This window comes from Sarcophilus harrisii, chromosome 2 (assembly GCF_902635505.1).
Source record: "Sarcophilus harrisii chromosome 2, mSarHar1.11, whole genome shotgun sequence".
NCBI lineage: Eukaryota > Metazoa > Chordata > Mammalia > Dasyuromorphia > Dasyuridae > Sarcophilus > Sarcophilus harrisii.
In genome coordinates this window covers 364,360,130-364,372,660 of record NC_045427.1, presented here as the reverse complement: position 1 = coordinate 364,372,660, position 12,531 = coordinate 364,360,130, and positions in this window count along the sequence as shown.

Here is a 12,531-nt window from a genome sequence, read left to right as displayed (position 1 = left end):
ATATAATATAATAATTATCAACTTATCAAGGGTATGTAAGTGTGAAAAGGGGGCATAGAGAATTCATGAATCAATGAGCTAAGGACATTAGAGAATGCTCTTAGTCATTATACCTGAATCTTTTGGGTACTATTAGGACCCTGACTAAGAAATGTGGCTTTGATACAGAACCTTAGACTCATCTGTGAGAGTGAGGAATGGGAATTCTCAGAGCTTTTTAGGGAAGCTCAAAGTTCAGTCACCTACTTCAATGTGTTTAATCATGCATTATATTGATGTTATGCAATTTTTCTCTTTTACATTTTTTCTAACTATGTTGACATTTTGTTGGGTTTCTAAAATGTTTACATCTCTTCCTTCTTTAAAAGTTGTCTTACCTTTAATTGTTTTTTTTTATTTCAAACATTTGCAATGAAGTTTTCAATTAATATTATTTTATTTTGTTCTTTGTGCTTCTTTGCCTTTTTATATCTCTTTAATCTATTTAGTGCCATTCAAAATTTCTGAATAAAGGGATATACAATTTTTAATATGCTTTTTTGTTCTGATCTCCTTTCCATGTGATTCTTTCATTTTTTGTTGTTTTTAATTGGACAAGTTCAAGTTTTTTCAAATTAATATTGATATATTCTTTTTGTGTCTTTCCAGAGATCTTCAATTTCTCTTTTGTCACTTTTATCATAATGGTACATTGTATTTAAGATTATTCCATGATAGCTCAGCTTTCTTCTAGTGAGTTTTAGCATGCTTATGACCACCAAATATACTGTTGTATGCAGATGCTAACATGCTTTTATGTTTTCTTTTGACAAATTTGGAATGTCATGTTCGATTATGATAATTATATAAAGTCAGCTAGGTGGTAGGATGAAGAGAGTACCTTATCTGTAGTTATGGAATACCTGAGTTAAAATATGGCATCAGGTATTTACTAGCTAGTGACCCTAAGTAAGACATTTAATCATTGTTCACCTCAGCTTCCCTATTTGTAAAATTGGGATAATAATAACACTTATCACTCAGGATAGTTCTCAGGATCCTTTGAGCACTTAACAAATGGTAGTTGACATGCAAAAAATACTTAATACATGCTTGTTTCTTTTCTTCCTTATGATGGATTCTCTAAAGAGAGAAAAAAAAACTATTTATATCTATCTCCTTTTCAAAATCATTTGAGTAGTGATACTATTTTTAAAACATTCCTTTTGTTACTAGGCATAATAATTGAAGTTAAGTAAGAATTTCAATGACCTTAAGTTCTTCAAATTGATTTCTTTACTTTTGGGTTTTTTTCCCTATAATTTGGATTTTTAAAATAATGCCCTATATTGACTGAAAATGCATTGTTATATGATTTAGAATGGAGATTACTGTTTAGGAAAAAAAACAGTATGGAACTCTTGCTAAAGGAATATCTTCTTGATTTTATTATGGCATAAAGAAAGTATGCAAGTCTTCAGTTCCTTTCATGCTTCCTTGTAGCTTGTCTGCTTTAATAGTTACCACCATCTTAACCAAAACATTTACAGAAGTGGGGTTTTTATTTCTTGTTCCTGGTGTGTTTTGCCAATTTATGGTCCCAGAGCATGAACTAGCATCACTCACTCCACTGGCCTCCAGACTAAGCTAATCATAGTGATGACTTTAGTTATAGCCTGCTTCCAAAATTAGGTACCTTTTTGTATTTCTTAACCTCATAGTAGTATTGCCTTCACAGACACCAAAAAAAAAAACAAAAAACTCAGTAAAGGAATCAACAAACTACTAAAATCTACAGTGGGAAAATTTGAACAACTTAAGGTCATTGAAATTCTTACTTAACTTCAGATATTATGCTTATTAACAAAATGAATATTTAAAAAATAGTATCATTACTCAAATGATTTTGAAAAGAAGGTAGACAGAAATAATTATTTTATAATTATTTTTCCCTTTAGGGAATCCATTATAAGAAAGGAAAAGAAACAAGCATGTATTAAGTACTTATTGTATTCTAACTACCATTTGTTAAGTGTTTTACAAATATTTGATTCTGAAAATTATCTTGAGTGATAAGTGTTATTATTATCCCAGTTTTACAAATGGACATGGAGTACCCAGCTTATATTTCCCTGCCTACCATTACTTTGTACTCTCCACTTCTATGTCTCTACCACAGACACAGAAACATATGTATACATATAACATGGATAATGATGACTTGGACTTTAAGGGAGTTAGTATTAACAACAGCAGCAGCCCAAATAGGAGATGCAGTCCTATCAGTTGTAACAAATACTTATATCTTAGGCGAAAGTGATTATATGAAAGACACTATTAAAGCACAATGGGAGAATATGATAAACTCATATAGTTCTAAACTATTTCTTCAGATACAATGACAAAAAGCTTTTAATATATCAAACATCAGTCAGAAAGCATTTATTAAGTAGCTCCTACACTAGCAGTCAGTGTGTGGTGCAGGAGAAATCCCCATGTCTCATTTAGAATTGACTTTAAGAAAATTATCTGGCTAAATAATGTTTTATATAAGCAAAAATTACTTTGGTGTTCTTGATTTTTTTAAAATAGATGTTGAACTCTGATCTTTAGGCCTCCTCTCTATAACGGCTAGAAAAAGGCTATCATCCTAATGCTAAGCAAAGCGAACAGAATCAAGAGAGCATTGTACACAGTAACAACAATATTAAGAAATGAGTAACTATGATGGACTTGGTTCTTTTTAACAATGTGGTGATTCAAGGCAATTCCAATAGACTTGCATGAAAAGTTTCACCAGCATCCAGAAAAAGAACTTTGGAGACTGAATGTGGAAAAATCAGATTGTTTTCACCCTTTATTGTTGCTGTTTACTTGGTTTTCTGTTTCCTTTCTTGTGTTTTTTAACCTTTTGATTTGATTTTTTTTTTCCTACACAGCATGACAAATATGGAATATGTTTAAACTCTGAAATACTACTGTACACCTCTCAGATTGGCTAAAATGACAGGAAAAGATAATGATGAATGCTGTAGGGGATGTGGGAAAACTGGGACACTGATACATTGTTGGTAGAGTTGTGAACTGATTCGACCATTATGGAGAGCAATTTGGAACTATGCTCAAAAAGTTATCAAACTGTGCATACCCTTTGATCCAGCAGTGTCTCTGGACTGGACCTATATCCCAAAGAAAACATAAAAAATGGAAAAGGACCTATGTGTACCAAAAATGTTGATAGCAGTCCTTTTTGTAGTGGCAAGGAACTAGAAACTGAGTGGGTGCTCATGAGTTGGAGAATGGCTGAACAAGTTATGGTATATGAATATTATGGAATATTATTGTTCTGTAAGAAAAGACTAGCAGGATGATTTCAGAGAGGCCTGGAGAGACGTACACAAACTGATGCTAGTGAAGTAGGTGAAACCAGGAGAACATTGTATACAGCAGCAGCAAGATTACATGATGATCAATTCTGATGGACATGGTTCTTTTCAACAACTAGGTGATTTAAAGCCAGTTCCAATGATCTTGTGCTGAAGAGAGTCATCTGCACCCAGAGAGAGGACTGTAGATTCTGAGTGTGTATCACAATATGGTATTTTCACCTTTGTTGTTGTTTGCTTGGATTTTGTTTTCTTTTTCATTTTTTTTCATTTTGATCTGATTTTTCTCATGCACCATTATAACTGTGGAAATATGTATAGAAGAATTGCACATGTGTCACTTATTGTACATTGTACCCAGCAACAGCAAATAGATTTAGTTCTTCTCATCAATGTAATGATCTAGGACAATTCCAAAAGACTTGGGATGGAAAATGCCATCCTGAATCCGAAGAAAAACTATGGAGACTGAATACAAATAAAAGCATCCTATTTTCACTTTTTTTTGTTTTGTATTTCTTCTGGTTTTCCTTTTTGTTTTGATTTTTCTTTCCCAACATAACTAATATGGAAATAGTTAAAAGTAATTGTATATGTATAATCTATATCAAATTGCTTGCTTTCTGGGGGGAAAGAGATGTAAGTGAAGGAGGGAGGAAAAAAAATTGGAACTCAAAAGCTTACAACAATGAATGTTGAAAACTATCTTTACATGTAATTGGAAAAATAAAATATTATTAAAATGGAAAAAAAGAAAAGAAAAAGGTTGTCATCATCTTTTTTGTTTACTTCTGTAAAAACTACTAAGTTTTAAATTTGGAGGAATTGTCTTCTACTGTATCTTGGATTATAAAAAGAAAAAGTGAAGCTTTTCCTGATTATATAATTTTCATTTTTTCCTCCTTCTTCAAACTGACTTTATTTATTGATGTACATAGTATTACCATCACCATCACCACCACCACTACCATCACCTCCCATCACATTGCCCTCCCCATGCCCCACAAATAAATTTACAATTAAATATAAAATCCTACTTTTTAGTAGGATTGTTTCACATTTGACTTTGTATTCCAGTCCTTAACAAAGAGTGCAGAAAACCCTTTAATAAATGATGATTCAATTGATTTGAGATAATGAATGACACTATCTTTACTTTGGTTTCTCAGTCTAGGTCTGAGGATCAACCTAGTAGCAGGAAACTTTAAGTCTTACCTGATCCATATCTTCTGTGTGATTGTAGACCAGTTCCTTCCATTATCTAGACAACTCCTTAAATCCATAATTAGCAAAGAACAACAAAATCCTTAATTCAGAGTTCCCTAAACAAATGAAACCAGAGATCCAGTCCCTACCTGAGCCTGCTTTTATTTGTTTAAGTCATTTCATTTTATTAAAGGGATAAACCAATTATTCAAAAATCAGATATTAAAGTTGAAATGTACCTCTGAAGGTATCTAGTATAACCTTCTTATCATATAAATGAGAGATTGAAACCTAGGAAAGGGAACTGATCTGTCCAGATTCTTATAAAGAATAGCAAAACTTTAACCCAGACTTCAAATAGTGTTTTCTTGTTGAACATACTAAAAACCTCAGATTCTGCTAACATTATTGTTTTAATATTTATTTATATTCTTTTTGGTGTCTATCAAAGAGAATATATATAATATGTACATCTCTATCAATCTATATACACATATCTACACACTTGCATCTTACCTGTGTAGATACTAGCATATGTATAATGTATCTGTGTATATTATATACACAGTGCAACAAAAAAGTTATTAAAGTATATGTGTGTATGTCTGTGTGCGTATTCTTTGTTCTTCACATCTTATGACATGGGATCAAAGAGGTTAAATGAACAAGTTGGGGAAGCAAATCATTGTCCTTGGAAGAAGAAAAGATGATATTAACAAGATCTCTGAATTCATATCCCCAGTCCCCCAAAGTGTTTTACCAGTAATGACAGACAGTGCAGAAGAATGCTAGAACATTTCTGAAGACAGATACAATTAACTAGGACAAGACTTACAAAATGAGGTTTTACTTAGAAAGGCAGCATGATGTCATTGAAAGGGGAATGAACATGCTTCTGGAAAGGGGCTTGAGGTACAACTCTGACCACTAAACTATCCATGTTTCTGAGCAAGCCATTTAACTCAATGTTCCTTAGTTTCTTGTTATGTAAAATTGGGATAATTCTTGCACAACTAAAATGTGAGAAAAATCCCTTTTGTAAAATTGTAAAGTTCTATATGAATGTGAACATGAATTTATCATTCTCTACGCTCATACACTTTTAAATGTCTACATTTCCAAACCTCAGTATTTACACAAAGATTAGCTTGGCTTATTATTCTCCTGTAGATTGTGTTTGTAAGCATTATTTCAGGATCTTGCTAATGTTATGAGGGTTGAGCTTTGGTGCTGATCGCTTTGCCCCTCCCAGGGAAGAGTATCCTAGGATGCTTCTAAGTTACCTTTGCAATCATAAGAAAATCCATACCCTTGGGTGTGTGTGTTTGGGGGTGGATTGGGAAACATGAGCTAATGGGGAGAAAAGTGAGAGGCTTAATGAAATGACCCAGGATACAGAGAGCCTCAGTAACCCAGAAGTTGGGTTCTATTTATGTTATTCCGAGCCTCCAGTCCTGAGAAGTGGATCTGTGTAAATCAATGTATTCATTTAGCTCTCTCCCTAACTCTCTCCCTCAGTTAACACCCCAGCACACACAATGCTAGCGAAGGTGATTATCTCTGCTAGCATAATTCCTCCCTAACATCTGCTTTCGCCCATAACACTCCACTAATTTTTCCCTCATTTCATTACACATAATTTTCTTTCAACACAATCTACATGTATTAAGTGGTAATGACTTTCCAGTTAAGAGCAAATCGACGCCAAGGGACCCCCTCCCCCCCTCCACGATTGCCTGCCGTGCCTGACTCCGGCTATTAGAGATAAATTTGGTGCCTCGGAAAGCTGCGGTGAGCTAATCAATCAATTACGCGGTTAGGACATACATTATCAAACTTCCACAGAGCAGGGGTGCAAGGAGGCATGCTGATAGACTTGCTATGATTTTTTTTTCCCCAGAAATTAAAAAAAATAGTATTCAACATTAAGACAGGATACAATTTGCCCATTGAATTCAGTGTGGTACATGTGGTATTGCCCCAGCAGAAGAGCAAACCATGAACCCAGCTACTGCCGGAGACTTTATAATCTGTATTTATTAATGTCATCATACAAGCAGAATCAAGTTTCAGTTGTAGAAAAGACCTTGGAATCATTGATAGATATAATGTGAGAACTGAAAGAGATTTTTGAATATCATATCTGAAATGATCTTAGAACATAAGACTTATGAAACCACAGAATGTTCGAAATGGGAGACTTGGAGTCACAGAACTATAGAATGTCAAGCTGGAATGGACCCTAAGGCTTTGTTTAGAAGAAAACTAGGTCTAAGAGAAGGAATGTGAATTGTCCAAATTCGTAATAGTAGTTAATTAGTGGCCATCTCTTGATTTCTAGGTTCATACTCTCTTTGCTACAAAATATTTTAAAAGTGAAGGAAGGGGAAGCTCAGACTTGTAGCATTTTAGCAAAAGTGAATTCTTTCCAATTATCATGTCTGGAAAGAGTGTATTATTACATGTTATTATCTAGTAACTCAAAGGACAAAATAGGAATCATTAGGCCAAGTCTCCTTGAAGTTCAATAAACAGTATTCTTTCATTTATTTGCGATATATTTATTAAGCATCTCTGATGTGCAAGGTATTAAATAAAATACAATGATATATGTTTCTGCCCTTGTAACTTACAATGTATTTGGATGCCATACTGTGTAAGTTCACCATAAAGTAGAATGTGATAAGTGTATAAGGGATATACAGATTTTAATATAATTTGAAATAAAAGAAATATTTTATCAGGTATCAGGGAAGGCTTCATGGGAAATTCATTTAAATTAATGACTAGGATTGAGGAGGACTATATGAACTTTCTTTAGGGATTGATCAATCATGTTGACTGTTAGGCCAATGTTAACTAACTGATTACTTAACACTCAGAATTAAATATGTCTAGTACTTCACTAGATGTGTTTATATCTCATATTTTTCATTGCACAAAATTATAAAACTATAAGGAATCTTCAAAATCATCTTCACTATCACTAGCTGGACAACACATACATATACAAGTGTGTGTGTGTGTATCCAATGGCACTTCTAACTTTTCCATTTTCTTATAATTGCAATGGGTTCCTAAAATAATTTCAATGCTTCTGTGCATTTATTTTACTACAAATAAATGACAAACATTATTAGTGGAAACATAAGTATATCTAGTCCCCAAGTTCTGTGGAGTCTATTTCTAATCTATAGTCCTCTTCATGAACCTTTTAGTCCCATCATCTCCTACAGATTGCCCCACTATCACCTGTTCTCTCTCTCCTATATTCCTCCTCCTCCTCCTCCTTTTCCTCTTCTTCTTCTTCCTCCTTCTCTTCCTCCTTTCCTTCTTCTCCTTCTTTTCTTCTTCCTGTCTCTCTCACACACATACTCCACATACACAAATACACATATATTTTCACTCTTTATCAATTGTTTTCTTGTCAGTCAAACCATAAGAATGTATGTTTTTGCATAATATATATTCATATACATGTATATGCATACACATACTTCATTCTTCTAATCTCACAATGCATGATGCTATATTTCTCAACACTCTCTCAACCAATTCCTTGAAAAAGTCATTTACAATCAGTGCCTTCATCCTTTCCATTAATTCTCTTCTAAACTCTCTACAATATGACATAACTGAAACTGCCTTTTTCAGAGTCACAGTGATATCTTAATTTTCAAGTTTAATGACTTTTTCTAAATCCTAATTCTTTCATTTCTAACTTTTCTTCAGCATTTACCATTACTGACTGCCCTCTCTTTCTGACTATTCTCTCCTTTCTTAGTTTGTTTGTTTTTACACTGTGCTTTTTTGGGTTTTTTCTTACTTGTCTGATCCATACTTTTCAGTCTTCTTTTTTGGATCATCATCTGCATTACACACCATATTCCCCCAACTGTCCCACTATCCTAAGACTCTGTCCTGGACTCTCTTCTCTTTCTAAACTCTCATTTGTCTCATCAGCTCACATGAGTTGGTTATAAATCTCAAAGCTGATAATCCCTTGATTTATATTTTCAGCTCCAGTTTTTCTTCTGATCACCAATCTCACAACATTGATTATCTACTGGATGTTTTGAACTAGATGTACCATAAAATTTCCAACTCAATATGTTCAAATCTAAGTTCATAGCCTCTCATGCCCCCCAAACCCAAACCTCTTCTGAATATCCTGAGATATTTTTGCTGAGAACAGAACTGTTATGACTCAGGTTGTCCATAGTCTGTGTTTGCTTGAGCCTTCTGATCATTCCACATATCCAATAAGCTGCCACTTGTCATGTGTACTTTTACAACACTCATGCAGCCAGCACCCTACCTCATGTCAATCTTAATTATCTTCCACCTTGACCACCTGAATAGCTTGCTTTTTCTTCCTAGAGACCCTCTTCTCTCCAATCTATTCTTTACAAGAACTATTAAACTGATTCTCCAAATGTTTGACTCTCTAACTTCCTGACTTATTAAACTCTCATGGTTCCCAGTTACCTCTAAGAGCAAATATAGATATCTTTGGCATTTAAAGCATTTTACAATACAGCTCCCACTCATTCTACCTTCCCAGCCTTATTATGCCTTATAACCCTCCATACATAACAATCAAACTGCCATTTTTAGGGTTCTTTATACATAGCAAATCTACCATCTGTCCCTGATCTTCTTCACCTCTAATTCTCAAAATCCCTAATTTTCCACTCTTCTACTTGAATCTTTAAAATCAGGGACTGTTGAGGGGCAGAGTGAATAGAACAGTTCAAATCTGGTCTCAGACACTTAACACTTCCTAGCTGTGTGACCCTGGGCAAGTCACTTTACCCCAATTGCCTCAACAAAAATAATAATAATAAAATAAAAAGTCAGAGATTATTTCAGATTGGTGTTTGAATTCCAAACACCTAAGAAAGCACCTGGCAGGTAGTAGGTGATTGATGAATAATAAATAAATATTTATCTCAAGCACTTTTTCTCTCCTCTCATTCCACATGGTTACCTTCCCAATTCAAGTCCTAATCACTTTTCATCTGACAACAACTCCTTTCCACAATTATTTTATATTTTCCTCTTTGTACACTTACTGTCCCCATCCACCTACCCAAATTAGACTCCTATCTATCCCTTGAACTTAATAAACTGTTGCATGTAAAAGATGAAAAGACTGAGAAAACAATCTCCTTAGTTAATTCAACACCAAATCTCTGTCTCCATGTATCAACGTAGGACGATTCTCTGAGCCTGGAAGGAACTTCCTCCTCATTATTTCCCTCTCAAGGCCAGATTTCATTGCTGTGGAACTCCATTCCATTCCACAAACCTCTATACCCAATTGCTAGTATGTTCTTGCTATCAAATAACTTGTATTTTCTTCTATAGGCTGTATGCAATAGTCAAATATAATAACCTTGAGGGCAACTACAATTTCATTTTTTGACTATTCACAGTGTTTTACACTGTTGATACTTACTAAATGTTCATTTAATATAAAAAGCAATAAGTATAATGTTATTCTATACCTATATCTATATTATTCTATATTTATAATCCTCCCCATTAAAAATATGTTCACAATTTACCAGCTGTTTAAAAAAAAAACAAAAAACAATCCTGTCACTGCATCGAAATCCAGCATTCCTTGCTTAGCAAAGTTTAAGCCCCAGTGCTCACTGGCTAATTGCATGTTTTTAATGGTACCTAAGTTAGCCTCAGTTTGGACCATGAATAATCAGACAAGAATAAAAAGGAATAAAATGGATAAATCATGAGACCCAAGTTTTAGTCCTTGCTCTACCACTTGATGCTGTGAGACTTTGAGCAAGCTTTTCTTCCCTGAAAGTTGGTTCCCTCTCAGAAGGTCTTATAGGATAATTAAAGTAGCTCTAGTCTAGAAGTCAGAAATCCTGAGTCCCTGTCCTTCTTATGTTATTACTAACTGTGTGACTTTAAACAAGTCACTTAGCTCTTCTATAAAACAAAAAATGTGGATTAAAGACAAAGGCTCCTGTTCTAATATTGTATGATTTTAAGCATAGATTAGAAGTGGATATCTTTAAATAGAAACAATAACCCTCAAGCAACACAATAGTAAGAAAGCATATGATGACAAAAATAGCCTTTTAAAAATGTTATCACAATATCTTCATAATTAGTCAAAGGACAAATTAATTCATCTCCATAACTAATCCAGTCAAAGGCCAAAATGGTTATTTCACTGAAACATGGAAACTGGCTTGTGAACAAAACTCAATATTCCCTAGGATGGCTGACCAAGTGAAAATATAATTAGTTATTAGGAGCAAAAAAAAATTGATCCAAGAGGTTACATGCCAGGCATCTAGGAAATAGTAGTAGTAGGAGGCAGAAGGGGATAATGTTAAAGAATCACCCCAAATTGGAGAGTATCAAATCAAATTCAAATCTTTCCATAGCATTCTTGTCTCAAATTTTTCAGACTTGACATCATAGAAAGATTGAAGAGGAAAAGAAGAAAAAACATTACATTGTCCTTAAGTTAAATTATCCAGTGTTGTATGGGGTTTATAACCTCTAGATAAGAGTTTATGGACATAGCTAACTATATTTTATGTACTCACTTTGTAAAAATTTAGAAATTTTAGGTTTCATAACAACTGAGATGACCATATGAGGATAGGAGAAAAAAACATTCTGTTTTATGCATTGCATATTTTAGTTTCCCATTTCATAATTTCCAGGATGCTTAATGGTATCAGAAGAAAGTTATGTTGATGAGACAAGAATGTGGATGGGGGTGGAGATGTAGATGAGGACGAGAGTAGGGATGAGTATAGAAATAGCAAGCTTACTTGTCACTTCTTTTGGCCAAGTATTGTTCCTTGCTCAGATTCAGTTCTTAGAATGCAAAAGTTCTGATTGGCATAAAGGAAGAGATAGTGTCAATTCATTTCATCCAGAAATGAAAATACCAACAGCTTTAGACAAAGGATTTAACTCCACTGGAGGGAAAAAAAATAATGGGCTCATTTTTAAAGTATATTTTTGATCTATTAGAGGATTTTTCTAAAAAAAATTTAATTTCTTCATTATCTTGACTAATAAATGATTAAAAATAGACGGAACCTTAGACATCATGCAGTACAATGCTTCTCGTCTACCCAGGATCACAGATTTAGAACTGAAAAGGACTTAGCAGTATTCTAGTCTAATCCTTTTATTTGACAGATGAGATTAAGAAAAGTTGTTACTTGCCCAAATTACATAGACTGTTAAGCATCAGTAACAATACTATCTTCAAATTCCCTTTTCAGTAAAAATATTTTCATCATAATTACTAATTCAACAAACATCAAGTATGTACCTACTAAGTGCAATATTCTGTCCTAATTCAGAAACCAATAAATCCTCGACCTCAAAGAGCCAACAATATATAGCAAACTTCATAGAACTAAAGTTTCTTACAGCTAAAAGGGATCTTAGGAGTAATCTATCCCAAGTCCATTACTTTCATTCACTAAAAATTTAGGATTTTCTCGTAGTTACTTTTTTACCAATGTAGATCCCAAATGTTTCACTATTTGATAGCAATAACAGAGACAGTTGCTGTGTCCCTTTACTTTTTGCCCTTCAGCCAATCCGGTATACTTATCTGAGCTGATCCCATAATGACAGGTACAAAATCCAGTTCTAGGTCCATATTCAAATTCTTTCTAGCTTGGTATTACTTGCCAAAACTTGTGCTCTATTTGCAAAGTTTTCAAAACCTAGAATAGAATTTCACACTATTTAATGAAATAGTGAAAATGAATGACAATACTGGAAAGAACTTTACAATGTTAGAGTTGGCAAAGACTTTAGAATCAGAGAATCATCTTCTCCCAGTCAATGGTCTTTCCCCTAATCCTTCTGAATCTGACAAAAATATAAACATAACATATAATCATAAATTAGCCACCATGTTTAAAAAATCAGAATAGTGGTTAATCCATAA